The following is a 12,812-nucleotide window of genomic DNA, read 5'->3' on the forward strand; positions in this document are numbered from 1 at the left end:
GTCCAGGCTGTCGTTTCTTGCTATTTTTCCAAAACAAACTCTGTTCCACAGGGGAGGGGAGAACGCGTCTTCTCTGTGCCCCACGCCGAACGCCCCTCGTTCCCCCTCCTGCTCATCGTCCACCAAGACGGCAATGCCCCTGAAGGTCCCCTGCGCCGCACTCCGCTTGCAGACAGCCCCCCACGGCAGGTGCAGAGCCAAGGGGGGCCGTGAGCACAGCTTCCCCCCGTTCCGGGGTCCCCATTACGGAGCCCGCTCTCCCGCGCTCCTTTCTCTGAGACGCGCGCCCACGCGATTCCAATGGCGTCACGCGTCACAGTGGCCGAGTCCTTCCGTTTTTTAATATCTATTTCATCAAACACTTAGTCCAATAGATGTACGTAATAAACCACCTGGAAATAAAAGATCGATGAATTAACAGATGAAGAACACGACATAAATAAATAGTTTTATGTGGAATTATGGGCATTGCACGTTCGCTCATTACTGGAAAACCCTGGAAAGTAAATCGCTCTGTGCCGATCACCATGTTGTTACATCACCAACTCCGGGCTCAAGGAGGGATTGAAGCGAAAATGCGATTTCGTGCATTTAGTAAGATAAGAAGGGGAAAGAGATGTAGGGCCATTTAAAACCCTCTTCCCACAAAGCGTAAACCTTAAACGTCATCTCACGATGAAGCCATGAGAGTAACCTCCACGCTCATGAGGAAAAGTGCGACGTGAATTCCCACGGCGGATGTCGAACGGCGGGGTTTCTCACCCAAAGGTGCAGGGAGGCGGGTGGAGCTGGGTGGACTTTCCTCAGTGGATGCTGTAAAACCTGGTCACCCTGTGAGGAAGCCTTCAACCCTTGAAAAAACAAGTGCTCACGGCTTCTCCCCGACACAACCTCAGCCGCAGTTCAAAATACAAGGGGACATTGTAAAGAATGATATAATTCTGTCATTTTTATTTTTATTTTTTTTGTCGAGCTGTGAGAATTTTCATTTATTGCTTTTCCATCTTCAGAAACTCCTATAAGTGGTTCCCCCTCGAGCTCGTTCTCCTCCGTCCTCCTTCGGAATGGAGACTCACGCGTAAACGTCCCTCAAGGAGGAGCTGAGTGAGGGTGTGAGCTCAGGGCCTGAGATGATGGGGAGCGGAGCCGAGCTTCACCTTCCGCTCGTTCTGAGACCTTCATCCGCTCACCCTTTAGTTTCCTCAGATCTACAGGTGAAGCTATGAGTCAGACAAACACACCTATGCGGACCAAAGATCCCAGCGTTCACTTCATAGGATGTCCGCGAGGGTGGAAGGGGACCGCGCGTGTGGACAGGCCTGGCATGTTAGTGAGCACTCGAGGAATGATCGGCGTCCCCACTGCCTACAATAAAGTCCCAGGGAGCACAGACCCAGAGACTTCGCGCCCCAGGAACCCTAGGGAGCAGCGTGGTTCGCTCGGGTGCTGACTTAGGTGCGGGTCCAAAGGAAGACATCAGACTTTACGTGGGGAAGGTGAATGGGGCCGAGTAAACATTTACTCTGTCAGGAAGCATCGGGAGGCAGATACCAGGCAGCCATGCTCATGCGATGCTGCCGGAGGTGGAACCCCGACCCCCACCACCACCTCCCACCAGTCAAACGAAGACAGAGCAAGAGGCAGAAGCCCCTCCCAAGTCTCGCAGGCACTGACGAGGATTAAACCCGCCTGATAATTTTAAAATGCTCCTTATTCTTCTCCTTCATCTCTGAATTTTCACGACGGTCCCGCGGACTTGGGATTACTGTTCAATTTGACGAGAGAGAGAACTCAGGTTCCTGAAAGGGTGGACGAGTGTTACTGCTGGGACGGGAGCCACATCTTCCTCCAGGACCCGCAGCCTCTTCCAGCCCAAGTCTGTGCCGGCTGTGAAAAGCAGCAGCAGCAGCACGAGGGCTCAGAGCAGCCCGCGGCGCACAGCGCGGGCTCCGTAAAACATAGTTTGTTCCGTAAGGAATTTCTGCAAACTGACATTCAGAAGGGGGCGCGGGCATTTCTGTCTAGGCCACCGGCTCCGACTTTGCTCTCCTCTGCCTGTCTCCCCGTCTCTGCTGGACTCTGTTTCTCTCTGGGGCCCCCCCTCATTTACGTATCTCTCTCCCGCTCTCTGTTCCTTTTTGCTCCGGCTCTGTTTTTTGGAACCTCTGCAAGCTAAGTGTTAATTCCTGCTCCTGCTAATTTGCCCTCAAATTCAACTCTTGAAAGGAATGGATAAGAAATAGAAAATCTCAGCAAAGACATAGAATTCACAAAAAGTACCAAGTAGAAATGAAAACGCGGATATTCGTGTCTTATTGGAGTAATTTGCAAATATCTCCTCCCATTGGTTCGGTTGCCTTTTTGTTTTGCTGATTTTTTTTTTTTTGCTCCGCAGAAGCCTTTGAGTTTTATATAGTCCCACCCAATATCTATGTGAAGAACTCATGCAACTCAACAACAAAAAACGAACGATCCAAATAAAAAATGGTCAGAGCCCCCAAACAGATACTCCTCCCAAGGAGACATACAAATGGCCAACAGATGTGTGAAAAGATGCTCAACTTCACTAGCTATTATGAAAATGCAAATTAAAACCGCAATGAGAGACGACCTCACACCTGTCAGAATATCCATTATCCAGACAGAAAATAACAAGCGTTAGGGAGTCTGCGGAGAGAAAGCAAACTTGTCCACCGCCTGCGGGAATGTGAGAAGGTGTGACCGCTCCGGAAAACAGTTTGGAGTTTCCGCAAAATATTAGGAATAAAATTACCATATGACCCAACAATCCCTCTTCTGGGTATCTACCTGCAAATCTGGGACATATTTATTCATAGAGATATACGTGCTCCTGTGTTCACTGCAGCATTATTCATGGTGGCCAAGACATGATGTCCTTCGATAGATGACTGGATAAGTGAAGGGTGGGACATACACGCAATGGAATATGACGCGGCCGTGAGAAATGATGAAATACTGCCATTCGTGACAACGCGCACGGGTCCTGAGAACGTCATGCTAAGTGAAGTAAGCCAGATGCGAAGTCAAGAGCCCGATCATTTCACTCACCTTCGGGGCATACAACTAAAAGTGGCAAACGAAGAAGCAAGACAAACACACGAACGAAACTCGCAGACTAGGACAGCAGTCTGGTGGTGACCAGAGGGAATGGGGGCCAAATACATGGCGGCAGAAGGACATCTGACTCCGGGTGACAATGCACTGCACAGATGATGTTTATTGAACCGTACACTTGAAACCTATATAATTTTATTAAGCAATGTCACCTCAACAAATTTAATAGACGTTTTAAAAAGGAAATATAAACTCGAAAAATACAGTAACAGAAACAAACAAAAAGCTCGACAGATGGATTCAGGAGTCGAGAGATGACAGCGTGAAATCAAATCAGTGAACTAAAGAAGAGCCGGGTTCATCCTGAACAACAAAGAATCAGATTGAAAAAAAAAAGGACAGAACCGTAGAAATCTGCGGACGATAACAAAATATCCAACATTTGATTCTTTGAAGTCTCAGATGGAGAGAAGGGGACTAGGACTCAAAGGTATTGTAAGAATTAATGGTGAAACTTCCCAAATTTAGCAAAAGTTGCAAACCTAGAGATTCAAGAAACCGACTAAACCTCAAGCAGGATGCATCACCTCCTCCCCACCCCCGCTCCAAAAAATTCAGAGACATCAAAATTAAACTTTTGAAAACTAAAGCTATAGAAAAATCTTGAAGGCACCGAGATAAATGATGCCGAGAGAGATGACTTATTGAAGTGGAAAACACAGTGAGGCCATTCTCTCAGCGGGAGAGAAGGCTTTCGAGAAGCGGCACATTCGCGGGTAATTAGGGTAGCGGGTAGCATTCTGCAGAGAGCAGGCGATAGGGGCTCATTTTTGCAAAAATAAAATAAACCTGATGAAACCAGCAATCGCCAAGGAGACACTATTTAGTGTCCTTCTCAGAGGGGATCAAATGTCGCAGAGCCCAGGGCTGCCGAGGCAGGACCCCCCCATAGCCGACTCCTGTCAAATGAGATGGACCCAACACGGCAGAGGGACGCTTGGTGGCGAGGCCATTGCATAGGGTGAATGCTCAGACCCGCAGGTCTGCAAGGGCCTCAGAGATCAGAAGAGACGGGCTTAGCAGGGAGGAGCGAAGGAGGCTGGACATTCCGAGGTGGGAGGGTGGCCTGAGCAGGTGCAGTGACTTCATGGTCCACAGCCGGTTCTGGGAGGTGCCTTTAGGGGGAGCTGCCCAGCGCTCAGGAGTGAGCCAAGGGCCTATGGGAGGAAGAGGACTCTGGCTACCGCGGGTCAGTTCTTGCTGACGGACGTTCTCTCCACATTGGTCAAGGAGACAAAGAGGACCGCTGAGCGTTTATGAGAAAAAATGAAGGGAGTTTGGAGGGCCCAGGCCTGGCCGTGTCACAGGCCAACAAGGGGCCTCCTTGAGTCCTATGTAAGTCAGATAGCAAGGCTGGCTGCCTGGCTGTCTCTGTGCTGGGGAGCACAGGGCTCGGGTGAGGCCAGCCTTGCCTCTCCGCAGCCTGCTCTCAGTTCCCACTTCACTGCAGAGTCCCGTGTCCCTTGGTCCCCTGGGGAAAGGCTGCTCTACCGGAGGGAGGGAAAGGAGATGCGAAGGAATTTGAAAACAGTGCGGGAGAGCGAGCCCACCGAGCCCGCGGTGGGCGTGGAAGCGCATCAGGCGCTGTGAGGTGAAGTCGGGGGCGGGATCACAGGGGAGAGGGAAGCGGGGCGCAGGCGGCTTCGTCCGGGTGCTCGCAAGTGGCTCTGGGATCGCCGCCGCTGTGGGTGGCGGCCTTGCCCCCGTGTCGGTCCTTCCATCCTTCCCTGGACAGTATGCTCTTATGCTGGTTGCTATGGACTGCACGTGTGTGTCCCCCCAAAATCCGTATGTCGAAACCTGTTTCCCCAGCGTGATGGCGTTAGGAGATGGGAGGGGATTAGGTCACGAGGGTGGAGCCCTCATGAATGGGTTTCTGTCCTGATAAAGGGACCCCAGAGAGCCCCCTCGCCTTCCCCCATGCGGGGACACAGGGAGAAGAAGCCAGCTGTTGGACGTTCCAGCCCCTTGACCTTGGGCTTCCAGCCCAGACCTTCCAGCCCCTTGACCTTGGGCTTCCAGCCTCCAAAACGACGCGGAACACATTTCCGTCGTTTTGAAGCTACTGAGTTCCTAGTGTTTTTGTTACAGCAGCCTGAACAGGCTAAGACTGTGGTGCTATTTCTGTTTTGGCCACGCCCACCGCACGCCCGGACACCGGCATGGATCAGCTAGAGAAGGCTGCAGGGGGAAGCGTGACAGTTAACCCAGGCTTTTCCCGTTCCCTTGGTAAAACCGAGGAAAGCAAATCTCAGGCTATCGGGTCTGTGCTTGCCCTGCATGATGTTCCAGGCGGGAGAACCATTTTGCAATAAAAGTGATGGAAACTCAGTCACTTTGACGTTTAAAGCTGGGCTGTACCGAGCTCTAGAATTGTGATAAAGGAAATTCTTGTCCTGGCAGGCAGGAGGGATTAAATCAACAAACTCTAAGGGTGTAGGAGAAAAGCAGTAATTCTCCTCGATGCTTTCTCCGGCTGTTCCCTTACGAACAGGGGCATGCATTATTTGCGAAAGTTCTGGCGGCTTCGTTTTTTCAACATGAGTTAAGCATTTGTTAAGAAGTCGAGACACACTTCATTATAAGCTTTATTTCTAAACTAAGCGATTCTTTACATCGGGAGGGTTAACATTTTGGGGGGAATGGACCGTCTCCTCGGAAAAAGGAACACGCGAGCACACAAACACACAGACAATCGCACACCATTCGAGTGATCGTTCCATCACTCGAAGACGCAGTGCAAGGACCCAGCCCTTTTTCTCTATAATATTTAAAATCTGGACTTGACTGGCTTGTCTGGAAGGTTTTTTAAAAGGATTAATTTTTAATATTTTGAAGGAAGGTGTTTTATTGTGATACTTATCAGAGTCTTTCCATTACCTAGGAAATTTTTGCAAAACTATGATAACCGTTGGAAATCTTCAGAATTCCAGATCTCCCTTTGAGAAACACCCCAGTTCCGTACCCAGCCCACTAACCTGGTCTGTGGCTTTGGACAGGTCTGTTCCACCCTCCGAGCCTCATTTCCTCACGGAGAAATTGTCACAGCTGTAACCAAGGCCATCATGAAGGCCGAAGGAGGTCACAGATGCAACACTTAGGTGCAGAGGCCACGCAAACATGAGAGGCTGTTCAGCTCAGTGCTGGGTAAAATGCCTAGGACGCAGTAAGATCTCAGAAGAGGTTCACTGCGAACTTGGGAAAACCCCTCTCATAATGCTCTTACCTGTAGAGAAAGGATTGTGCAGTTTGATCCAGCAACCCCTTCTAATTGGATTTTCTCTCTTAAAATAATGGCAATTCATAGCGCATTACTGTTTATAAACAGGCTTGGTCCGTTATCTCTCTGTTTGCCACACTGGTCACCATGGTTACGGCGATCCACACTTCAGAGACTGCGATGACAAATGACTGTGCAAGTCCCAAACTCTTTATTAATGAAATGGGACCAAATCGAGGATGATAACAGCTGATGTTTGTACCAACATTCTTAATTTCAACAGTGTTTTCCCATATGGAATTTATTACACTCTCGCCATGGCGTAGAAGGTGGGTCATACAGGCATCATGCACGTAGTTATTCTAAAGCTAGAGGAGTTAGGATGAGTGAGACCAGATGGCTTTCCAGCATGCGGGCAGCTAGCGGCCGGAGGCTGGTGATGTGGACCCGGCCTGCGAACTCCATGCTCTGCCCGGCAGCAGGCGGGAGCCATGGGCTTCCTCGGAAGTCTCTGCAAACGTGGGAGACAGCGCCCCACTCGGCTGCTGCACCCGCGAAGCCAGAATGTCACATCAGCCAGACTCTACCCTCTTTTCACTTGAATTTCTAAAAAACAACTCGACTCAGAAGAGCATTCTCCAGTAGAAGCAGACTGCAAAGGATTGGTCCTTCCACACGGAGAAGCATTTGAGCATTTGGAATTCGGAGAGCTGAGAAGGTGTGTGTGTGTGTGTGCATGTGCACACGTGTGCATGTATGCAGGCATGTTCCCTCCCTCCTCAAATCTGCTCCTAAGGATTAGGTCCCACAGTCTACATAGTGACACAAATCGACTTGTGAGAACTGCTATTTGAGGCAAATTAGTAGAACTGGCCCCAACCAGAGTCCGTTGCTGAACTGGGGTGCCTCCCTACTGAAAACAGGGGTGTCTACTTATTTTCTGACTCCAAGGCCTTTGGTGGGGGTTGTGATATTGGGGACCTGGGTCCCAGCGGTGTCACCGTGGCACCATGGCCGGACTTCTGCCTGCGGGCGAATGCGCGCTTCCTGACAGCCACCAGATTCCGACTTCCCCCCGGACCCCAACCCGCTTCGCAGACAGCAGGAACCAGGAGGAAAGGGGGTGTCCCTCCCCACCCCCGCCCCCCGTCCGTGTGTGATGACATCCGGATTCCTCCAGGAAGGCCTCCCGCCGAAGCAGCTCGGTGACCATTGGTTTGGATCCGCTTGCCAAGCTACAGCCCGATGCAAAGACGTTTTCGGAGACGCACTGACGTTTTCCTCGTGGCCTCGGATGTCCTGATGGGCCTGGGACACCACGTCCGGCGCCGCCTCGCAGGGGCAGAGGCGGCCGTGGCTCGGGGACCGCGTCTGACGTCGGCATCCGGCCTCGGCCCTGGTCACCGCCACCGCAGAGGCGCGAGCTAAGCGCCGCGGGTCTGCAGGTCCGGCACCTCCTCGCCTGTGGCCCGCTCCGCCCAGCACCTAGGTGTGGCCTGGGCCACGCCTGCCCTTCGTGGGCCAAACGCCCGCGGCCCTGGCACAGGCCAGGTCCGAGGAACCGTGTCGCACGCCACACACAGGCCCCCACATGTTCACGGAGTCCCTCTCCACGTCCGGGGAGGGGACTGTGTGTCACTCACCGAGCGTGGGCACTGCTACCTCCGGGTCCCTCCATCATCCCAGGAAGCTCAGGAAATGTGACCAGACCCCATGCTGACGGAGGCGGCCAGTGGCAACCAGACCCCATGCTGACGGAGGCGGCCAGTGGCTGACCCCGAATCGTCACAGAGGCTGGCGCGCCCGGACCTCGCAGACCGGGCGAGGCTGCTCAAGGACCCACGCTCTGAGGCGAAGGGTCGCTCGCGTGGCCCTGACTGTCACAGAAGGAGCGGCCCCCGAGACCGAGCACGATGCCGCCCTGGAAGGGGGCCTGGACCCCACGCGCCTCCTTTCGTGGGTCCGACGCCCAGGCCCCCGGCCGCCTGGCAACGTGGCTCCTCGGTGTCCCCACGGATAAGGCGGGGTCCTCTAGCCCGCGCGTGTGGGTCCAGGGCTTGGTCTCCCCTCCCCCGGGATGGTGCCCGGAGGCTGGCCGCGTAGCTGCTGGCTCATCACGCAGCATCCCTGGCCAGGCCGCTCTGTGTGTGATCGTCCCCGCCCAGCCGGTCCTTGAGCCTGGTGTCTGCACTGGCGACCCGGTTCGGAAGGTGAATGAGCGGTGACACCGTCCACTGTGGTGACCTCGGGGGCCTCAGCGCCCCCGAGCGCCCCCACCCCAACCTGCTTGGTGCCGTGCAGGTGCTCAGATTCACGCGGACCGATCTCTCCACTGTCCCACGCGTCCGCCCAGGCCCCGCCTCAGCCTCTCCCGAGACCTCTGCGTAAATGTCCTCCGCATCATCGGGACTCAACCTCAGACAGCGTCTGTTTAAAGAAGGGTGGACGATGCGCCGCAGAGCGTGGATTGAGAGATGGAAAACACTTGAGCAAGCACGGGGGACCCTTCGCTGCCCGTGGACTGATAAGGCATGATTAGCTCTATTTACAAGAGGGCAGGATAGGGCACCGGGCGTGTCAGCCTCTTACTAACGAGGTGGGTGGTGGGGGATGCGAGCCCTGAGCCCTGAGCTGGTGGAGGGGGTGTCTGTCCAGCCGGGTTGACGTGCCGCACCAGGACGGTGGCTAGGATGGGTCAGGGACAGGCTGCGCTTAAAAAGATTTTTTAAAGTCTTCTGACAAGACATACATTGATTGGAGAGGTCATTACGTATATATCCCTCCAAGTCTATGCCTGCGATTTTTCCTCCTCGCCTAGAAGGTTCTCCCTCCTTTGAGCCCAAGCGCAACTCGCATCCCGCCTCGGGGCCCCTGGAGACCTCGGCATAGCAGGGAATCGCCGCCTGCAGCTCTGCAAGCAGCGGGGGCCGCGAGGACAGGCCCATCGCGTTTCTGGCCATCGCTGCGAGCCCCGGGGCGTGTTGACCAATCCCTCGGAGCCCGCGTAAGCGCGCGTTTGTCGCGTAGTCGGTTCGTTCACAGGGCGTCACCTCTCGTCTAACTACCGAGGAAGGAGCCGTGCCTCGGACCCGGCGCCCGGCGGCACGTCGCAGAAGCTCAGCGCACCTCGCGTTCCCCCCATTGCCGTGGGTGACGTCCACGGCCACCCCCTGTTTCGGACCTGACTGCAGCACCACAGTCCAGGGAGCTGACCCAAGAACTGACCGTTTTGCAGTCATTCCAAGGACGATGACTATCGCTTTTCAAAGAAGCTTTTCCAATTGGAAAGACGTCGTCTGTGCAGCTTCAGGAAATAGTTTAGAGGATCTTATTTCAATCAATAAGAAAGAAAGAACAATCCTTCATCAGAAAAAAAGAATACCAAAAATCTATTTAAACTCAGCCGCGAAGCTACAGGGCGTGGGGAGGCAGGGCGCTCACCTTGCATCTGTCTTTTCAAATTCCAATTTAGTGTTTCCCCTAGATGGTCTCCATTACTCCCCACAGCAATCTTATGAGTGAAGAAATAGATGTCGTTTAGGGACTGGGCAGTCGGTGCACGTGGGGAACTGTGCAAGGCCGCGCAGCCGGGAATGGGAGTTGGGGCCCAGCCTCGGGTCGGTGAGAGCCCACATCCTCCCCACACCAGGACTTCCTCAGCCTGCAGAACGGTGACCAGAGCAGGTGACCCGATGGCAGAAACAGGGCTTGCGAGGTAACCAACTCCGGCAGCCTTATCAGTCTTTGACCTCAGGATGCCCTCAATGGGAGATCAAGTTAGATTCCCGGAGTTGACCTTCACGGCTGAAAACCCCTCACAGGTTGTTCTCAAACCCCGAGGAGCCTCTGGGATTCGGAGGGCAAGACCACAGTGGCGACGTCGCAGACACACTGGCATCCAGAGCTCTGCGGCCGGACGTATGTAATATGCAGGTCATGTCATAAGTCGCTGTCCTTTCAGGTCAGTCGAGAGAGAAATGGACAAGTGGAGGAGGGAAGGGGCTCACTGATGGGAGGAAGGATGGGGCGCTGCCCGAGCACTCGCGCCTCCTTCGTGGGACGTCCTTTGCAAAGCCCTTCGCGTCCTCCCGCGGTCCCAGCCCCTCCACGCACCCTGCAGCCAGTGTCCCTCCGCCGAATGATAAGGTCCGCGAATTCTCCGAAGGAGAGGGGCGGAGGACCAAACACGCCTCACCCCGGTTCTGGGCGCCCTCAGTGCTCATCCCCGGACCCTCCCTCTCAAACATAAAATCTGTCAGGATGAAGAGCGGGGGGTGTACAGGCATGACAGCTACTGTGGGACACAGTCACAGCGACGGGCATGGAAAGCCACCGGTATCGGAATGCCTGTCTCCAAAGAGGGTGATGGCTGTTCTCCACGTGTCTAACGCCGAGATGAGGAACGGCATTTTAGTCATGTTTTCTCAATGTAAGGAAATTATCAAGTAGGAGGAACAGGACACCATTGGTGGGACGGGATTGGTACAGCGCAGTGGACGATGTCAGTCTCTCGATACCTGAACCTAAGACATTTATGAGCAAAATAATTATTTTCAGTCTTGTGATCACCGCACAGTTCACTGACATTTTATGAAGAAAATATCACAATTCAGAGGAGTTCCACTTTACAGATGAAGACAGATGCAATGATCTGTATTGTAAGGTCGCTTCGGAGATGATTGATATGCTCTTGTGGCGGCGTGACAAACTCAATGATGATGATGATAGATATTATTATTGATAGCGTGTGTGTGTCGCGTGTAGTAATGCGTGTGTGTGCGTGCCTCCATTTCTTCTTTGCAGCCCGTTCTGGTAAACATAATTTTTTTTCATATTATAATTTGGGAATACCATTCCCTTAAGAGCTCATCGAACCCAAACAGAGACATACAAACATGTGTCACAGTGACCTGACGGAGAGACAAAAGCCTGGAGCGAAGAATGTGGGAAACACGAGAGTCGTAGAACTTTTCCGGTGGCCGAAACGTTAGCCCGAACTCTGCCTTGCACATGAGCAAACTGAGTCCCAGGAAGGAAGCGCTTTCTTCCCACGCACCAGGCTAGGCAGCTACGTTGCACCCAGCCCTTCCGAAATTTCGTCCCGTTGGAGAATGGTTATCGGCGGAAGTCCCCGGAACGGTCCCCAATGCTATGCTCTTGCGGTGACCAAATGCTTGCGTTTCACGGCAGAGTCCAGTGCTGTGGGAACCACTGGGCCTGTCCTGATGCTGCAGCGAGCTCCGGCCGCGGGCGTGCGGGACGGACGACCCGTTATTGGTGAACATTCCGAGCGGGCTTCACCCGGCTCCCGGCTGAGCTCTGCAAGCTCCCGGGGTCCTCCAGGCAGAGGGGAGGAGCCGGGCTGGAGGCAGCCTTCCAGAATGGTCTTAAAAGCCAGAGTCTATAAAACCTGTGGTTTTCCCCACACCGGTTCCTGCCGGCTTCGCCTTGAGACCATCGGGAACACGCTGACGGGGCCGTTGCTGTTTCCTACCCAAACCCAGTTTGCCACTCCCACTTATGGATCAGAACCGCTGGGGGAGACTTTCTCCATCTAGGCTGCTTGCTTTTCTCTCCTTCAGAGATCAACAATAGAAAAGGGAAATAATATTTTTAAAGAATTTACTATACATCGACCATTGCGTTTATATTGTTGATTTTTCCAGCAGGTCTGTGTGGTAGATGTCATTTTCTACATTTTCAGATGAGCAAACTTAGGCTTAGATTAGATTTTGTGTTAAATTCTTTTCTTTAGAATGTGTCAGATATGGGGTTCAAACCAGTTTTTTTGGGGGGACCCCAGATCTAACCTCCCATAGAGTGGTTTTCAAAAACCGATTTGGCCTGCATCTGGGTGGCCCAGACACTTGGTGGGCATGTGAATTCTTGGTCCCCGTGCCAGACGTGCTGACTCCAAGGCTCTGGGGGCGAGGTCTGCACTCTTGCTTCAGCGGGGCTTGGTGGCACTGGGGTGCATGCCGAAGCCTGCGAAGCTTGCAGTCTGCCCCCCTTTAACTTAGCCACCCATATCTGACTGAAGAGAAGTCACCGTTTTCTCCCCCTTCCCAAAGGGTCATGTGTAGTATGGCTCGTCTCCTGGTCCAGGTTTATCTGGAGCATCGTGGTTTCCTGCCTTCTAATGCCGCTACTCTGTCTTCCGTTTATGGGTCACCCACAAAAGGGAAAACACTCTCCAAGCATAAACGTAGGTATCTACAGCTAAGAGTGGTGCTTTATTAGAGAAACATGGACAAGTGGTCAACTTATTATAAAGCCAGTCAATGGGAAAAATTCTAAAGCTCTATGTTTACGTGAATAAATAGTTGCAAATAGTCACATCATCCTTTTTTTTCAAATGGCCCTGCAAATGGTCTATCCTGGAGAACGCTCCACGTGCACTTGAAAACAGCGAGGATTCTGCTGCTGTGGAGTGGAGTGCTCTGGAGATGTCAGACTC

This window comes from Pteropus medius, unplaced genomic scaffold (assembly GCF_902729225.1).
Source record: "Pteropus medius unplaced genomic scaffold, Ma_sr-lr_union100, whole genome shotgun sequence".
Lineage (NCBI taxonomy): Eukaryota > Metazoa > Chordata > Mammalia > Chiroptera > Pteropodidae > Pteropus > Pteropus medius.